At 38.5% G+C, this 19,966-nt stretch overlaps 1 protein-coding gene across 4 annotated transcripts in view; it reads left to right on the top strand.

The window, feature by feature from the left end:
- DAB1 (DAB adaptor protein 1) overlaps positions 1-19,966 on the top strand; it is a 168,145-nt gene that overhangs the window by 23,801 nt on the left and 124,378 nt on the right. The window contains exon 3 of one of the 4 annotated variants that reach the window (XM_040610664.1): positions 13,976-14,062. The exons of the other annotated variants lie outside the window; for them this stretch is intronic. The gene's annotated coding sequence lies outside the window, so the exon portion shown is untranslated. The remainder of the gene's footprint in view (positions 1-13,975; positions 14,063-19,966) is intronic. 4 annotated transcript variants of the gene reach the window in all.

Raw genomic sequence — 19,966 nt, 5'->3', positions numbered from 1 at the left:
GGGAAAAAAAACCCACAACAACCCAGATCAGTGTTGTGTTATTTCAAAACAGCCTAAATGCATTTAAAAGACAATGTTACAGTTATCATTAGCACTATAAACTTTTGCATGGGAATATTTTATGTTGGTAAGAAGTTACGTGGGAAACCCTAACAATTGTCTGCCAACAGTTAATTGCGAGCACTCTGAGGACACCAGGCCTGAAGCATCTTCTTATATCTTACCTTCCTCATCTTCAGCAGTGCTTCCTCTTCTCTGTTAAAGAAACACACTTGGTGGTCCTAGAATTTTTCCTGGCACCCTTGGGACAGTGGCTGTGTAGCTCAAAGGCAGTCTTTTATCTATGGGTTACGATTTGAATTCACTTGATAGCTAGTAGAACAGAAAAATTCTACAAGCCGTTTTGGTCAGAAATAATTTTGAGCTGGGGTTACTGTCTGCAGATAGATCTGAATGCAGTTGTCCATTTATATTAAGTTTTTTTCTCCAGAGATGCATGTCATGATCAAGGCCCCTGCTGGTCCCTATTGGGTCCCTATCTTACTGTGCACAGAGAAAAGAAAAAAAAAAAGGCCCATCTGAAGAGCTTAAGGATCCAAATATAACATTAGTACAATAAGCAGGTGAAGAAAACATACTACCAAAACAGATTCAATGTATATGCAAGTATACAGTATATGGTGCTTGCTGCCTTTAGTGTGCTTCATAATGGCTTTCAGATGCAAGCAACTTGCTTTGGACCTCAGTCCTTAATATCAGGAATCATTTTATCTGCTAAGATCCCCAAGGAGTGATCAAGATCATGCTGAAACTGCATGTTCTTTACCTCCAACTAATGCCAATATCTGTGCTGGAGGAAAAAAAAAAAAACAAACCACCTGTTTTTTGCAGATTCTTGCAGCTCTGTGTTTTATCAGTAACCATAGAAGGGGAGTGCCTTGTTTTGTGCTTGTTGCTTTTCAAATGGAATCAATATTTTTCGGGGGAGTATCTTTCATCAGCATGTAGATATTTTTGTGCGTTCAGTAGAGATCAGCATCAATTAGTTTCTCAGAATTAAAATACATATGGGTTTCCAAAAGTTACAGGGTACAAGCTGAGCTTTCAAACGATCACAAGAAAATCAGCCATGCTGCTTCTGTCATTTATATATGCTCTACATTGAGTGTCAGAATCCTGGTACGTAAAACGTGTCAGATTATGTTCTGTACTTCACAATAACCGGTTACTGGTTAGCCTATACATTTCCCGCTTACTATTTGCAAAGCATTATACGCTCATCCTGTATCAGCTTGGTTATAGTGGAGCTGTTTTCCATTCCCATTGAAAGCTTTATCCCTGCTCTGAAATTGCCAATAATCCATTGATGATTCACCAAAACCTGAATTTTTCAGTCTTTGTTTGTTTTAGAAATGAGAATGCTCTGGAAGACTTTCACAATCATGACTGATCAGTTATACTGTGGCATTTACGTTTGGATAGAATTCAACGTTTCTTAAGCATAAATATTCACAAATGTATGATGTCTTGTGTGAACATGTTGTTTAGTGATTCTGACGTCTGTTAGCACCTGACATGAAATGACCAGAAAAGCGTATTCATTACTTTCAATAACAATTGGATTGTATCTCTTTTGCAGTTTCTGGCAAGTTTAGCTCTCAAATAACCTGTAGTTGTTTACCATCTGAGCTGATAAAGCTTTATAAGTTTTGGAGGTTAATACAGAGAACGTTTAAGCTGTACTTAGCACCAAAGAAGTGCTGTGTGTAGTGGGCTGGGTTGTATATACAGATGTGAAGCTTTGTGCTTTTTTGTCTTAAGGATATATATTATCTGTAGTTACACACAATCTGATGGTCTAAAGGCATTAGCCTTTAATATTTATTATTTTTAAATATTATATATTATTTATAAACAATATTATTTATTTTTTTTTAAAAAAAATTGTTTTCTCAGTTCTGTATTTTGTATGTGTTAACTCAGATTTTCTGACATGTTTAAATCAATGAAATTTTGATTGTTTCTATTACATAAGGATTACCAGAAAAGTTAATGAAATTAATATAGACATACCCAAATTAGTTTTATATTAGCATGTAGAGCTGCCTTTCTGGCCTTTGGAGCTGGACCAAAGCTAACTTCAGTCTAAAGCAGCTGGAGTATGGCTTGTGCCCACTGTGACAGCTCAGGTCAGTGCAAGCCTGCCCAGCGCTGTCACTGTGCTCCGAACATCCTCATCTGGGCAAGTTCAGGTCTGACTTGCTTACATGCACACAAGCTGCATTCCTGTTACTTGGGCTTATGTGTGGATGATTCTCATTGCAACTGCAGATTTTGAAATGCAAACTCATCAAATTTTAGTATCACTGAAACTAGGCTAGTTTGTGGATCTTGTGTGTTGCCTTGTAGTGATCCTGTGATTGAAGGTTATCCTCTTGCTTCTAACTGGCTGCTGACAGACAGTGATGCGTTTGTGTTGTCTCTCATTGACTTGTCTCGAGTTTCATATAGTATTGGAATTGGAATTGGGTTGAAGAAAGAGTTGCAAGAATTTCTTAAATTATCCTGTAAAAATGTTTCACTGAATAGTGTGAATTGCTTTAAAATTTCAAAAATAGAGATTTCCTGATGTCCTTTGCTTGCAGATCTACTGTGAAAGAGGCTTCTTATTTGCAGAATAATGTTATATTTATTATTCCTGTAATGCAAGTATGAAACTTAACACAAAATAGAAAATACTTGTAAAACTAGTATTCTGAGTCCTGTCAAGAAGTACCTTAATTATCTCCACCTCAGCAACTAACATTTTGACATTTATGGATGAGACTTTGACTTTATAGTTCGCCAGATGTGACCTGCACTTCCTAGGCTATATCAAACATGGACTCTGAAGTATGAAGCTGGGATCCATCTATGCATGCAAATACTTTTTTTTTAATTTAACTGTAAATACTTTTTATACCTTAAGATAGTTTCCCATCTGTGATGTGAGTTACCACTATTGATACAATTATGAGATTATTAGATTAAATTTATTAAAGTATTAGAAATAATTAAAGAGTGATTGTGAGGTTTGGACCTTGTGTAAAAACTTCTGAAGGTAACGGAAAGACTCCCGTTGAAGTTAGCTGACTTTGATCTGACTGTATGTTATTTCTTGTGATACTTAAGGCTGCAGTTGTGCAGTCTAGTATGTATGAACCACATTGTAAGAATGGGAATTTGACCAATATTCTGCAAAGTACTTTGACAAGATGAGCTAAATTCTTAGGAGATTTTAGTTTGCCTCTTAAACTGGAGAAATATTTCTCTTCTGAAGAGTGAGTGTAGAGTATTTAATCAGGTTTTGTATGTGTTGAACTTCTCTATTTGTTGATGGAGCTGCTCATACACACCCTCTGTGCTTTCTCAAAGGGAAATTTCTGGACTTAAAAGTTTTGTTGAAGAGATTTTGCATGTTCAGAAAGCTGGCCATGTAAACTCAGTGTATGTGCCTAGTGGTAATTGCTGGGAAAATGAAAAGTGCCAAGAAAGCTGAATTTCCATCCTGCTCTGCCATTGTTTGGTGGGAGTTGCAGAACCATTTTTGCAATAGGTAATGCAGTATTCTAGCTTCCTTTTTAACTTGTATCTTGGCAAATGAAGGCAGACCAATCAAAAGAGATATTGTCAGATTACATGTAAAGTCAAGACTTGTATTTTGCCAAGGAAAATATGGATTTCTATATAGCCCATTTTACAGTCCAATACCAAACTTTATTAAATATTAAAAATGTGATCTGTAATAAAAATGAGAAAAATGTGTTGATATGTTCATCTTTGAAGCAATAATCAGTGTGGTTTGTCTTAAATGGTCTAGACTTCCATTTTAACATCTAGTGACAAGGTGGAAAGGGTGTACAAACATATGGTACTTTAATTAATGGGGGCAATATTAAGCTTTAAAACTCCTTTGGAGCTTTTGTCTCTGTTGGAGCATTCTCTGTGCTGTGAGCCTTCTGTAATGCTTAAAGCAAATGAACTAAAATAGCCTTTGGGCTATTTTGTTGCACCATGTTGTTGGGCAAAAAATTAATCCAGTGCCATTTTGCATTTGCTGTCTGTGAATCAGACTGTGAAAGCTGATTTTAAAACTTTCACACTTGGCTTGAATGAGGACTGCCAGTGCTTGGAGAATGTTAAATTGAATGCAATTAGCTCAAAGTGGGCTAGCTTAAATACACCCATCAGCCTCAAAGTGCTTAGGCTTGATGACTGCTCTGATAAACTAACACCGAAGTTACAGAAAAGAATTTGAAGGCATTAAGTTGCTAGTGAAGACTTACCCTGTAGAGAATAGATCTTTGAAACCAAAATAGTTTGTACACCAAGGGGTAGGGAGCCCTGTTGGCCGGGAGGTGGTGAGGCCCCATGGAAAGTCATGGATGCAGCACCGTGCTGTATCTAAAAGAGAAACAAAACAACTGATGAACCTGCTCAGAATTTTTTTTAAAGGCATAAATAATGTCAGAATTTGTAAGTATAATACATTGTAACTGCAGTAACTTACTATTAATGGTCTCTGAAGTAGTTGAGTGTCATCGATCCTTAAAGAAGAGGCAGCTGGTACAGCTATGGTGGAGTGAAGTCCTGTAACGTGTTAGGGTATAATGACTGTACCATTGCTAGTGTTTTAGTTTGGAGAAATAATGTGGTTTTGAAGTTCATTTCTTAATGGTATCTGTTTATCAAGTGCTGCATCAGCCTATAATGGGGACTTGAGGTCCAGCCTTCACTGACACTGAAATTCCATGCTTGGTGTGGGAGTTCAGAGTAGCTCTCAGACTGGATGTGAGCAGATCTCTGACTGCAGATGCTCTAGAGCTAGGAATTTTAGGGAAAGAAATGAAGAAGAAAAAGTTGATGAGCAGTTGAAGCTGTGAGAAGCGTTACTGGTAATGATATTAGCTGCTCTTCCAAGTATAATGCCTCTTCTCTTGGAAGATGGGATGTTTGTCAACCACAGGGGACTGTGGCTTTTGGGATACCATTTTCCCATGACAACATATCAGAAAATATTTGGAGCAACCTCTCTTTTTTTTTTTTTTTCCACCCTACCCCCACCCTTTCCCTCTTTTTTTTTTTTTTTTTTTTTTTTTTTTTTTTTTTTTTTCTTGTAGAGGGCTGCCTGCAGAGTTTTATTATCTTCAGGTGCTGACTGAGGTCTCAGCTCAAGTTATTCTATGAGGGTTGTGGTAAATGACCACTGATTTTCCTAGTGGAGAGAGACCCTGATGGTAAACTGAAAAGAACTAAGTCTGTTAAGTTAGCGTTTGACATGTCATCCATTCTTAGGTAACCAACACGAAAACAGCAGAAAACAGCAACATTTTTACTTAATGAACCCAGCCATAAGCACTATTCACATTTAACCTATTTACAGGGGGTAGCATACAGGCAAAAACTTCCATTAATTCTTTTTGCATGAATATTGTGTGCCTGAGTGCGTACATTTATGTGTGGATTTGTATATATGTGTACGCTATTAGTGTATGCAGTGTTAAAGCATGTATAGTAATTCAGAAAAGAACCACTGACGAAGTTTCATTATGCTTGTAAATATATTCAGCAGAAGACTTAAAATAACTCTTTTAATGGAAAAAGAGGAAAAATTATACCATTTGACTTGAGGCATATTTTTTGAACTATAGTATATGCAGAGTCTGTTTTCTGCCTTTCCTTTCTTGCAATTGCTGTCTGAAATATTATGGTGGTATGCAAAGGCTTTGTTTTAAGTTTAATTTAAAATTAAATTTGCCTGAATGCTGTCATGATATTTTTAACTAGACAGTAAAATTGGAACTTGGTAATATTTGGCACTCGGTTTCTGTAGAAATGGCGTTCAGGATACAACTTTGGACTCATAAGCAAAATAAGATGAAATCACATATGTTAATGATGATTTTAAAATATTTTCAAGACTATTTAAATTTAATTTCTTCCTTGATTTGGCTTTTTATATGGGCAGCAGGGGGGGAGGGTTTGTAACAGTCATATGGATATAAAGTCTTGAATGAACCTTTTCAATCTGTTAATCCAAATGTTCTTTAATGAATAAAAATAGAATCAAATTACTTGACATAAAAAAAATAAATAACCTGGGCATTACTTACCGAGCTTCAAACAGAATTATTCTTCCAATAATATTCTGATTATTGTCATGGTTTCGTCTTGAGTAGGCTGACAGACGGTTATCTTGCTGCTAAAAAGCTAGGCATCCTCACCTGTGTTTGCTTGTGAACTGGTGACATCAGTTGTTCATCAGTTACACTTCAGTCCTGATAGGAATGCTGTCTTGCTGGAAAAAAAAAAAAAAAAAAAAAAAAGGCTTTTATAATTATGAAATATTTGCTTTGAGAAGATTTGCAGCCAACTTTGTGAATATTTTTGTGAAGGTCACTGTGGATCTGTTTCAGTTGTTCTCCTCGCAATGTCTCAGAGCCATTCAGCTCTGATGAGGGGCCGTCTCTGGCCTCGTGGTGCTGACTCCAGTGCAGGTTCAGTCCCTGTGGGCGGACCCAGCCAGCAGAATCGATACGTCTGCTTCTGTTCTTATCAGAACTGGAGCATTATAGCAGAGTAAAGCATAAATCACAACGGGACAACTCTACTGTGGGTCTCAAGGCATGTGTTCCTTTCAAAGTCAATCTGGGAAAAATAAAAGGAAAATGAAACTCCATCCAGGACATAGAGAGATATCTTTACTTGTCTGTTTGAACCAGAGGCTGTATTGCAGGTGTTCTGAACTTGCCCTCGTGACCCCTCTGTCATCATCTTGTCCAGTTAACCACTGGTAGTTAACTTGGTTGTTAATCACTACCCTGCTGTCCTGCTTTCTCCTCGGTACTGGACATGAAACCAACTGGTTCAGGAGCAACTTTGGTACTTTGTTGTGCTTTTGAGGTGGAAGAAGATAAAAAGTTTCACCATCTTCAGCGGTGTATGATTTGTGGAGAGGAACCAAGATGACGAGAGAGAAGCCTTTTTCTTGGCTGAATGTCGCATTTCCTAAGCAATGGTTTTTGGCTCGAAGATGGACTGCTGTGTCATTGTGTGGGTGTTGGCTGGTTTGTTTTCTTTCATAAAATAGTGCATTGCTTATAATAATAGAAGCCCTATGTGAGCATTCAGGGTGTCAAGACTGTGTTTTGTCTTTCCAAGCACTTTTTGATACTGCTTTGACACAAACAGACCTGGAAGTCACAGTTACAACTCGACCTCCTGTTTTTCTTTCCTATCCTGCTCTGCCAAAGTCTTGTTTGAGAGAGAGTCACTTCTGCCAGACTGTTATCACATATAGCTACAGCAACTTTTGCAGGAATAGGTGCTGAAAGAATGCAGCTTGCAAGCTGAATTCAAGAAGGCACTGCAATCTGGTTGTGGTACACCTGTGTTGCCTCCTTTTCCTGTATGTTATTACACACATACATAAAAATGTAAATGACTGTTACAGAGCCAAGCACATCAGTAAAGAAATGCTAAGTTTAACATCGTCCAGATGGAGGATAACTGGATGCAAAGTTGTGTGTGCAGTCACATGGTACTTTCCTTTCCACATAAAGTCATAGTACAAAAGAACAGATCTGTGCTGGAGGATCAAAATCAGGATTGCATGGTAAAGGTAGTCGCTGTCTGTAGGAAAATCTGTTGCTTAGTGAGCAAGGCAGGAGGAGGAAGGGATGATCTTGTGCCTCAAGGCAGCAGGACAAGGTCTTGGAGATTGCACTGTATGTATCATTGCTTTTGCTATGTGGCATGCAAGATGTTGGCTGCAGTAGATATGCTTTGGTTTGAAAAGTTATAAGGAGCTAAAAAGCAGATTCATAATGGGAAATGTCAGGAACTTTTCACAACACATGGTGTTACCAAACACCATTATAATTAAACCAAAATGTGTCATCAGTATCCAAAATAGCAGTCTCTACAAAAATGACCAAAGACTGTCAAAATTCTTGTAAGAAACAGTAGTTTTGACTCAAATATTATCATCATGTTTTGGGCTACTGTAATGTGCAATTCTTTGAATGGATTACCTGAGTTAATGCATTAAATATCATTAATTGTAGCTACTATGTAACTGCATGTAGCTTCTGTGTACCTATGAACTAGAATATAATGTTTTCTGTGACTGTGTTTGGGAATAAATTCAGAATATTCTTAAAAGCATAGTTTGTACAAGAAGCAACATTTTTAGACAATGAACCAAACTTTTCTTTGCTGATCTGATACTATGTGAATAGTCTTTTTAGTCTTTTTTTTTTTTTTTTTTTAAATAGACTTTATTGCTAGGCACTGTTCTGTACTGTTACTATTACCAATGTAATAATCAGTAATCTGCCCTTCTCACTGTGTTTTTGGAAAAAAAAACATTTGAAGATGGAACCCATGATGCATATTTAAAACAATCAAACAAAAACACCCAACCAAAACCCAAACACACTCCTCTGTGCCTTTATTAAAATCAAAGAATATGATGTATCTTGGGCTTTTAAAAATCTAAGTTGGATGAAGAATTCACTGCAGATGATACTGTGAAATGGCTCTGCGAGAGGAGGGCAATCAAGTAGGGATAATTAGTTACTATTTAAATATGCAGAAAGGAAAAAGCTTATCTGGAAAAGCAGAGTGAAGTTATAACAGCACAAGACTAATGTAAGAATGATTTGCAAGCAATAAAATCACATCTCCCTGACTTTGTAAGTACAAAATAATAAGCAATATTTAATAATGGAGACTGTAATCGTCTGGGTTATAAACTCAGTGGTATGTGGTTTTACCATTAGATCTTGCCTGAAGGGGATAGATTGGTTTAATACTGATAGAGTTGAGCTATGTGAGGATTTACAGGTATTTGGAATGTGTGTGCAGTAAGGGGGGAAAGTAATTGCTCAAGATAATCTCCAAGCTGTTAACTCAGAATAATGGTATGAAGTTGGCGGGACCTCTGTTCTCGGGTTTTACTTACTCCTCCAAATCAATCAATGTATGAACACATCTGAAAGAAGGAGATGTGATGCCTGCTGCTGGTGTGATTTAAAAAGGTTCGATGAAGAGCAGAAGAACATGCTGTTAAGAACAAATCCGCCTTGGCAGAGAAAAGGGTAGGATGGTCTTCAAGTTCTTAATCATCTCTGATTTTTGTAACTCTGTCATTATTTTTATTAATTAACTTGAGTGGGTAACACAAACATCGCACTTCTTCCAAAACTAGTATTATTGCTGCCTGCTATTTAGTCTGTGGAACTGAAAAAACAAAACAAAACAAAATGTTAAAGTCACACGTAGTCAATAACTTCATTGAACATGTATTTATCCAAACAGCTTTAATTGGACATCAACTACAGCCTCACCAGATTGCACTGAGAGCCTGTCTGATTTCACAAGCTAAGCAAGGCCAGGCCTGCCTAATGCTGGGCATGGTGAGGAAGCTCCCCAGGAGCTGCTGGGAAGACTGTAATTCAGGAGCTGGCATTCTTCCCTGGGGCTTAGTGAGGGGGCATGTGCCTGCCAAGGGTGCCCTGCTCAAAGAAGTAGAGCCAAGGGCCTAACCACTGGTAGTCATCTGAGTTCCCGTGGCCCTTTCACAAGGGCATGGGTGCTTAACCCAGTGGTCCTGGCTACCTTCCAAGTGGAGTAATTAAATTCTGCATTCCTGAATTCCCTCTTGTTTTAATTGGATTAGGTATTCTTCACCTTTTGGCTTTAAACTCTGCTGGCTGAACAACTGGTTTTCATTATAGCGGAGCCTTTACTTCAGATGACGTTACTTTATCCCTGAATATAATGTACATTGGTTTTAGTGTACTAGGTGTTTCAGGAGAGCATCGTACAAGGTAGATCAACATTTTTCCTTACGCTTTCCATTGATTTTCTTTGCTGTGCTGATGTACACTCATTTGGCAGTTATTCCTGATCACACTTTCAACTTACAAGCCTTGTTGAGTCTGTATTATCAAAGACAGTTTATGAAAATATTTCAGGTCTTTGCTGCATCCAGGAGACCTTCTGTTTAGCCGTGTGTGCAACTTTCATCTCATTTGTGTAGTCAGTGAAATCGGGGATTGCTGGAAGTTTAGTCTTTAGCATGTATTCAAATGTTCACCTAATGATTGAGATTGCTTAGTACTTTGTGGGAACAAGCTTGTAAACAAGGAAATCTGTGCTACATCCCCTCTAAAATATGGCTTGGTTTCTAGTGTGCCAGTACCTTCTGTTCAGGTACTGGAGCCTAAATAATTGATTTTTCAATGTGTGCTGTGGTATAGCATTTTAAAACCCAGGCTGCGTTATTGATGCATACTGTGATTCTGCAGAAGTTTTAATTGTTCAACAAGGATATCCGAAAGACATAGGAAGTAATGAGAGTGAATACATGCTTTAAATCTGTGTGTTAATTTGTGGAGAGTACAAATTTTTTATATGGATAAAATGCAGATTAGTTCACTTAACAGTTCACCTGGCCTTTGATGATACCTAAATTTAGAACTTGTGAGCACCACTGGCCTGTAATCAGAATATGTTTTGGCCTGCATAAAATGGAATTATATTAGTCAACTCACATTAGTCAAGTCTGAATTCTGTGTCTGGTTGGATTTAGTTGCATTCTGCTGATGACAGGGCTCCGTTTGGCTTTTTGTTTGACCTGGATATGTACATCTTCCTTAGTGCTGCCCATCTTCCCTTATGTTGCTCAGTGTACTCCTGTTTCTGAAAATCCAAGATCCATAGCCTTTATTAAATTACAGAGTATATTTCTTGTAGCCATAATATTTACCTTGGTGCATCAGGACTCTTTTTTTACCTAGAAAATAAGCTGGTACAGGATTTTGTGGGAGTTTCTTACTCTAACCTCTCTCAAAACCCTTTAAAATAAAAAAAAAACCCAAACCAAACAAGATAACATCCAGGTATATCATTATGGGAAAGTATTAAAAAAAAAAAAACAAACCCCAAACCCCCAGTAGTATTAATAAACACATCTGCATTTTATTATTAAAAAAAAAAAAAAAGAGGGGGGTATATCTCTTGTAATTGTACAGAAGCCTTTTAAAAAAGGATTCCATTTGTGTTATGGACTATAAATGTACTTTCCATAGCATTCTGTCTCCTTTCTCTATTAACTGTAGAGAACTGCTCTAAACTGACATAAAGCCTTTTCGTTGTGGACTTGATTTTCTTGGTATGCAAAGAGGGAGGGTAAAACCAGCATCCTGTCTTTCATCCTTCTGGATGAGGATTAATCATGATCACAGCTGCAGAATAATGCAGATCTTAGCTGCTGGGGTTGGAGAGGGGGAAGGGACAGGCAGTGGGGAGAGCAAAGGACATAGGCTGTCTTCACTTCCACATACCCCTTCTGCCCTCAGAGGCACTGTGTTGCATGAAGCAGATTCTCAGAAACTGTTTTCCTTCATTGGCTTAGTGGTGAATCCCCTTGTATTTCAATTTATGCTTGCTGTCTGTCAGAAGCATTCCTTGACTTTGTGTGCAGTGTCCCCATACTACAGGACACAGCACAGTACTGTCTTCACTATATGAGGGCAGTCCATATTAAATAAAGGCATGGATTTGCTGTTGCCCCAGCTTACCTTTTTTTTTTTTTTTTTTAAACTAATCAGTTTTTCATGTATCTTAGGGTTTTTTTCCGTGTAATCATAAGGAATGCATTCAATTTACTGGTAAGACACAGCCACACACAGTTTTGCATGGCTTACTTGTTTTCTTGATGATGCATTAAGCAGTGGATGCTGTAATGCTGCTGGCTCAAAGGTACACAGATTTAGACCAGTAACTTTCACTATGTCTCCGTAGATAGCCCCTAAATGCCTTGCAAGTCAACTGCTTTTCATATGGATAAAAGTGTGCTAATTCCTTCAAGGTAAATCAGAATGATTATGACATCTAGGAAGAGGAAACTGCCAGACAGCTCGTGAGCAATATAACTAGGACTGACCCAATAGCATCTCTAAAGCTTCCAACAAAATTGCCTGAGGAGTCTGCCAAGAAGCCAGATGCTGCTGCTGGAAAAATACCTTCTGTAGCTTGGCATTTGTCCTGTAATTGCTTCTAAGAGAGAATAAACTGTAGCATGACAGTAGAAGGTGAATGGTTCCTCACTGTGTGCTACTTGGGTGATTATTAAAAATATGTAGAAAATAAGCATGGTTTTGTGATGCGTTACCACTCATGCAGGTCCATGTACTTGTTTAGCTGCTTAAAAGTTCCCCATCTGAATAATCATGACCATCTCTTTATTTATTTTTTTTCCATGACAGTGTCAGTGGCTTGATTTTTTTTTTTCTTTTAAGTAATTCCTTTTACAGGGTCCCTAACCTGATTACTTAGGCTTTGATTCTGTAAGTGTGAACTGTAGTCATGCAGACCTCTCCAACTGTGTGGTTACAGCAGAGTGGAGACAGGTACGTTTCTCTGTATGATATTACAATACAGGAAACAACACTTGGCCCCCACAGATTCAAAGGTTAGATTGTTGGGTTGGGTTTTTTCCCCCTTTGGTGTATTTTCCAGCAGTGGGAACAGTGCTGTCTTTCATTATTTAGAAAGAAACGTGTTGAATCTTACCTGCAAACAGAAGATGTGTAGATCCTGACTTCTTATGGGAGGTGCTTCCTCCCTTTCAAAGTGGTTATCATTCTTACTGATACAAAGCAAAAGGCATTTGTGGAGCGGTGTATGATGTGGTCAAATACAAGGCACTGCATTCACAAATGAGATGAGAAGAGATAAGTGAATTCAAGAAAATTATTTATGGTTTAAAATTTCTCCGGTAAAATCTAGCAGCTGTTCTCAAATACTTCTGTTTGGTGTCGTTCAGGAGTCTGCCTGCTGTTCATCTTCGCAGTCGTGTGGAATTACCTTCATGAGTGACATTGCTGGTTTAAAGACAAGTATTTAAATTGAACTGTTGAAAGTATTTCTGTAGCTAAAACTCATTTACTAAATGGTTTAAAATATTGGTATTTGTTGGTTGTGGAACAACAATGTGAAAATAATTTTTGCTTGTATGTGTAAATTCATACTTACAGTCCCAGAAAGCTTTTTGCTTTTTCCCCTTTGCAGTGCTAGTCAATGAACTTTGGTAGAAGTCTAGTGGTTGGGTTTGGTGTAATAAATCAAAAGTCCGTTTACAGCAAGGTGAAGTCCTATGATTAGTTTTCCTAATACTTAACTGTCAGGGAACAAGGGGTGAGTGTTGAAAAATAGCAGTGAATAAAGATCCTGGCGTAGGGGTTTTTTTTGTAGTTGTTGACATTAGGAAAGTTTGCTTTGCTTTCCTGTAAAGTCAGGAAGCGTTCAGAAAATTGAAGGGCACGATGTATAGGTTACCTCATGTGACTGAGCAAATCTCAAAGGGACCTGAAAAAGTTGGTGCAGAGTTCACGTCTGTTAAGAAGGCCAGTATAAAGCATCACTTCAAGGTCTACTTCAGATTTCAGTCTATAGCTTAAGTTGGATCTTGTGTGAGTATTGTGCTTTATTTAACATGAATGAGAGGGGGAGAACAATGTTCAGTCTCACTTGCAATATTAAGAAAGTAATCTTGAAATTAAAAAAGAGAGAGAGAGCTGAATTAAGATATTTTTATAAAGGACAGGAGGAGATGAATAAGTTGCCTTCAACTTACTGTGCCACTTAAAAACATGCTGAGCTGTCCAGGATGCGAGACATTTAATTCCATAACCTTTTCTTCCAATTAGAAGGCACAGATTCTGATTGCGAGGAATTTGCATTTAAATATAAAACGTGGTGTCTCTGACATTGCTTTTACCTTCTCCCTGGTGATGCTCCTGACTGCATACTTCTCCCTTTCCTTCAGTGTGATGATTGCACCACCACGCTTTAGTAATCATTTAACAGCTCTAATTACAGAATACTGTGATCCCAACTGTGTACTTTGTCCTTTTTCCCTTCTTAGTCTTCACTCTGTTTCTTTGGTGTCGAGAGGATCAAAAAAGAGCTGTTCTTCTCCTTTGCAAAAATAAATTCCAAAGGCCCTGCTCTGGTAATGTACAGATTTGCATTTTCTTGTTGCTTTAGAGTTAATGACATTGAATTTTAGACATATAAGGGGTTGGTTGGTCTGGTGTTTGCTTCAGTCACGCCGGCATAACTTCACTGACACTAATGCAGATACACCAGCATAAAATTGGTGTAACTCCAACTCCATTAAAATCAATGGAGTTACGCCAATATAAGTCAAATGTAATGCTATTGATTTTGTGCTGGTGTGACTTTATTGACTTTAATGGAGGTAAGGCAGTTTTCTGCTAGTGGAGCTCAGATCGCAGTCAGGCTGTGCCGGGGCAGTATTTGTAGCAGTTTTGAGTTTTGTTTCTTGTTTGTTCTTACACAGGGTTACCAGAAATTCTTTTTCTTTTCTGCTTCAGGGTCAGCAGCGTAGTAATCTCGGTATAGTAAAGCCTTGGCGTAATGCAATTCATATAGGAAAAGCATTTAGGTAATTCAGTTTCACTCTAGTCCAATCTGAACAACATCCCATGTTACCTGGTAACACAGCAGCCTCTTGGTATCGGAGGAATGATGTGAAGTTTTTAAGCCTGTTCTGTTCAGTGGCAGTGCTCTTTTGTATGTCATACCCTGCAAAAGCTTACAGATAGCACTTTGAGGGGAGTTTTGCATCTTAAATCAGAATAATATGTTTGAAGGAACAACGTGTGTTACATTTTACCCCAGCACACAGGAGGTTTGTTGCTCGTTTTCAGCAACTCGTTTGGGCTGGAGTTGCATTCCCTGCTACACAGGCAGAGGAGAAGCAAACACCAGCCTCTGCATTGCTTCCTTCCCAGGGTCTGGCATGAGAGTACTGGGAAGTGTGTGTGTGTGTGTAGCCTTTTCCAGGAATGATTTGCTTCGTTCAAGGCTGCAAATGTACTTGTCCAGCAGACTTGCGCACTTTCTTGTGGAACTGAAGGCAAACAGTGCTGCCATGACTGTTTTTAATCGTTGTCTTTTCCATTTTGATCTCCAGCCTTGAATTTTCTGTGGCAATAGATTTGGGGTTTGATTCTGTCCTTTCTAGCCTTTGCAAGACTCCTGAAAGCAATGCTGCTCATGTTGTATGATGGTGCTCCCGGGTACGTACCTAGCTCAAAGAAGAGGTAGGTGTTAACAAAACCTGTGGAAGGTTGATACCTGAGTTGAAGCTGATACCTGATTAGTGGGAGTCAGACTTAAGACAAAGTGAAGGGACCATGGCAGCGCTGGAATTACTCAGCACTAGCTGTGGTCAGCAATAGAGCAGAACAAGGGAGAGCAGTAAGTCCTGGGTTCTCAGTGCTAGGTGTTTTTTATTTCGTGGTTTTGGTTTTTGGTGGGGTTTTTTTTAAGAGGTTTTACTCTATTATTATAGAAATCCTTTTAAGAGGATGAATTTCATGTTGAAAGCATTGAAGGAAAAAATGCAAATATTTTCCTATTGGTTTTAGTGATTGGCTCAAATCTCTCAGTTTTTCGTAAGAGCATTTGAATATCCTTCCTGAGAAAAATTATGAACCTACACAAAGTAGCTTTTCCTGAATGCAAAATGGCATACTTTCAAATATTTTCAAAAATTCTGTTAAAACAACATCCATGTCCTCTGTTTTACCTTTGTTTCCAGAATGCTGTCCTATATAATACAAAATAGAAACTGTTATATTAAAATGAAATGTTAGTAATTTTCCATTAAAAATGTTGATGAAATCAATTAATTCCTTTGAAAGCCATCTTTTTAATCCAGTCAGCATTTTCTATGAGTAGAAAATTCACAGCACTTCTGGTGAATAATTGGTGAGGTGGAATGTAGTATTCACCACTACATGGAGCGATTTCCAGGAGGAATTTTAGTAATTATTCCTGCTGTCATTGGAATACTAATAAACATCTTACTTTGGAAATATTTTATAGGTCAATTTTTTGGCAAGATGCTCTTCTAGTGGTAAATCAGCTTCAATGGTGCTATTTACACCATCTGAGGAACTGGGTAGCATGCCTGAAAGATACCCTAGAGATAGAATAATGAAGCATATTGTAAACCACAATAAATTCAATAAAATGTGTTATTTGCCTTAGTTACATGTAGGGTTTTTTTTTAAAAAAAGACCTTCTTATTTTCAGGAGGTAAGAGGAGTATTTTATAAATACAGTTAAACAAATAGCAACTATATACAAAGGGAAATTAGACATTATGGTTTGAGTACTAAGTTATCTGATGTTGGAAGAATTAAAAAGGGTTAATTGGGAAGTATTGCTCTGGTATCTCACTACATACATAGTACAGACAGCATAGTAAAGCACATAAATCTCCTCCCTTTACTGTAGTTTATACAAAATCAGAGGAGTAGGTGAGTACCTGCTCATTTTAGAGCAAACCAACCCAGGTATGGAATGTGGAGGCAGCTGTGAGCCTTGGCAAGCTGTGTGACTTGGGGTGGTAGGAGGAGAAGGAGGGTGCTGGGTGTCAGGAGCCTCTGAAGTTTGCCAGGGGGGACAGAGGAGTTAAACATGGCACTTGGCTTTCCACACTTTGCTGAGGGAATGCGTTTCTGTGTAGGATCTCAGTTGGTGCGTGTGAACAGCAAGCTTCCTTTTCACCTTTCCAGGCTACAGAAATGCCAGTAAAGACATTGCAGGAAAAAGCAGTGATTGACATGTGATGCCGTGAGAGAGTGTCATTTGACTTTGTCACTAGAAACAGTGTATTAGGCTGTTCCCTGGGCAAATGACAAAAATGGAGAAGAGGGACGGGGAGCATTCAACAGTCTAGCGGAGATTGTTTTCTTTTTGCAGGCTAGCTAGAAGTTCAGTACATGAGTTGGCTTAGGTTTTGCTGCTAAACACATTCTTGCAGAATTTGCTTTAATGAAGAATATACAGAGACAGCTTCCCCCTTCCTTTGCTTTTCCTCTTCATTTTCTCCTGTGTCAGTATGTTAAGCTCACTCTTTCACCTCGTCTTCCTTGTTTTCTGGTTCTTGCTTATAGGCCTTATTAACCAAAATATATCAGTGGGTTTTGGACCCGTCCCTTGGGTTTCAGTTTGGAATTAATGTAATGCTGTCTGTAACAGATTAATAATCTGATACCAAGTAGCTTCCCATGGATGTTCGCAAGACCTGACCGCTGGGGAAATGAGTGGATGAGTACAGAATAGTGTGAGCAGCTCCAAAGGATTTCATGGCTTCCTCTCTCTGGAGGGCACTAATGGCAAGGATGGGTTTTTCAGCCATCTGTTCGTGTCCGTCCCACTGAAGTTCCCTGTGTTAGGCTGTGTGGTCAGATGAGAAGCTGATGAGTAATGTTTTTCTCCCTGGATAGCAGTCTGTTGTGCTTAAACTGTTTTCACTTTTCCAGGACCACAGCACTTTTTAAATTCTTTTGTCACTTATATTTTGCCCTTTTAATATTTTTGAGCATTAACACTTGCAAAATCGTGGGTGTCGGTGTTCCCTTACAGATTATTTTTGTGCTGGGTGCTTTGGAGGAAAGGAAATGAATGGCAAGGCTTCAGAGATATAAAAGCAAGAGCTAAGGATGGTAGCATGCATTTTGTTTTGCCAAACTAGAGTTTGAGAGGTACCATCCTCTTTGTCACATCCCACTTTGGGGCTGTAGAGAACTGAAATACCTAGGGAATGCCAGGGCTTAGATACAAATCCTTTCTAAGACTGCTTTTCCTTTACATAAGCAGATGGAAACTGGTTTCAGGGGAGGGAACTTCTTGAGTTTTGAAGGCCTGAAGAAAATTAATAAATTCATGTATTTTAAAGCCAGAGGGGAAGTACCATGATTTGTCTGACCTCCTTCATAACTCAGGCCAGGGGAAGTTGCCTAATAACCCCTTCATGAGCTTGCTCAAGCATGGTTGAAAAGACAAATGATTTGACAGAAATTGTTGCTTTACAGATGCGTAGGGGAGGCGGGTGGAGCACGTGACTAATTTCCCTGTGCATAAAAGGTCCAACCTGTCTTAATCCTAACTGCAAAGTGAATTTACAAAAATATTTCTTCACTAAGACTTTAGGTTTTGTGCCTGTAATACAGAATGCAGGATTAAGACTTCTCTTGGAATTAAAAGCCAGTTAATTCCAGAATGCGCTGATTGTGTTCCTGCTGTAGCCACTTAATAAGGGAACAGAGAATGTCAGTATTTTGTTAAAATGAAGAGCTCTGAATCCTCTTTAGGAAAAGCTGAGGCATGCACATAACATTGTAATAGCTGGAGCAGTAACAAGGCACACAAGAAGATTGTTGGAGTGGATACATGTGAGATGATGGATTTATTTTTTTTAAGTGCAGCTAATGAAATTTTGTCTTTAGAACAGGGAGAGAAACGTGGCAGAAATGATCAAACAAAATAGCATCTCACTGATAAAACACATGCTGCGGTACTTCCCACAGTTGGAAGACCATAGTATTTAACAACGGTGACCTAGATTGGAGGAGACAATAAAAGCTGTTGCGGTGCGGAGCAGATTGACTGCCATTCTCATCTGGGTAATAAATGGCTGAAATACGGACAGTATATGAAAGTTTACTAATGTAGCTTACGTAAAGACCTATGCTGTTGGAGGAATTGTCTCTGTAGCAAATTCAGTTTGAACTATTGCTTGCATCTGACAGATGTTTATGCGCTCCTTTAGAAAGATACCTATTACTTTATTCAAGGATCTATGAGCCTGCGAGAGTATGACCTGATTAGGTTTTAAAGTAAATCAATATGTGAACCTGTCCAAAAATAGACATGCATTTATTTTAAAAAATATTACTCAGTGGGATAGCCTCGAGGGGATATAGCTTTTCTGGAGAGTTTGAAATGAGATAGCAGTCATATGTTGTTATTTTAAAATATTCAGTGCCATTCAGATGCTACTATTTCAGCTATCCTGTTGAAAGTAGCTGACAACAGGAGATGACATGCTTGATGCTTTGTACCCACAACAGTCTTCTAAGACATTAAAACTTGCTTGACTCTTGACCCTGGGGATATTTTCTATTTCTTTTTTGAGATGTGGGTTTTTTTTCTTTGTTTGTTTTTGTGTGTGTGTGTGTGTAGGGGGGTTAGTGTGTTGGTTTTTTTTTTTTTAAATAAAATAAATGGAACTTATTTATAAATATTTTCCTAATGAAGTGGTGTGTGTTAGTGCTTCTTATAATGCAGTTAACCTTTAGGTAAATACAAATCCAAATTCTACAAAAATAAACTGTCAATCCAGGTGTGACTTGAGAGATGCTTTAAGTAAGTGCCATTGAGCTATAAAGACTGATGCATCCCTACTGGGCTGTAAAACTAAATATTATTAAATTGGGTTGTGTGCAGGGGGAGGGGAAGGCGATGGGGGTTGTGAGGGACATCTGTTCTCTGCAGCGCCTTTCTCCCTGTTTGCTGTGGGGATTTCAAGCGTAAGTGAAGAGCAATCCCATCGAAGGCAGGGTGTGGTGGTTCCCTCGCCATGCAGTGAATGCATTGATCTGTGCCGGGGCCCAGCGGTTGCTGCATGTGGTATCCCACCCTGACTGTCTGGGGGAGAGACATCTCCCTGGCCGTGGATCTGGCCAGAGTGCTTCAGATCCTGAACAACTGTTAGTTTGGGGCCTGTTACCTTATTCTTTTTCTTTCTGTGATCAGCCTGCATTTGCTCTGTCCTTTTCTACTGTTTCCTTAACTAAAAATGTTAATCAAAATGCTTTTAGTTTGTTCAGGTGCTCCAAGGTGTATTTAGTAAGCACTACAACTTTGATTTGAAAGTTCCTTTATTTTTCCTCCTTTTTGCTATGTTACACTTACTCAGACTCCATAGAGGAGGAACAGGGAATTCTGTATTTTGAAATCAGTTCAGTAGATTTTGAAAAGCTGTCTTTGAATATTCTATAATACGCATACAGATTTGAAGAGCTTATTAAAGAAA

Source organism: Falco naumanni, chromosome 11 (genome assembly GCF_017639655.2).
Source record: "Falco naumanni isolate bFalNau1 chromosome 11, bFalNau1.pat, whole genome shotgun sequence".
Lineage (NCBI taxonomy): Eukaryota > Metazoa > Chordata > Aves > Falconiformes > Falconidae > Falco > Falco naumanni.
Note: the sequence above shows the minus strand (reverse complement) of the source record. Positions and strands in the feature narration are given on the sequence as shown.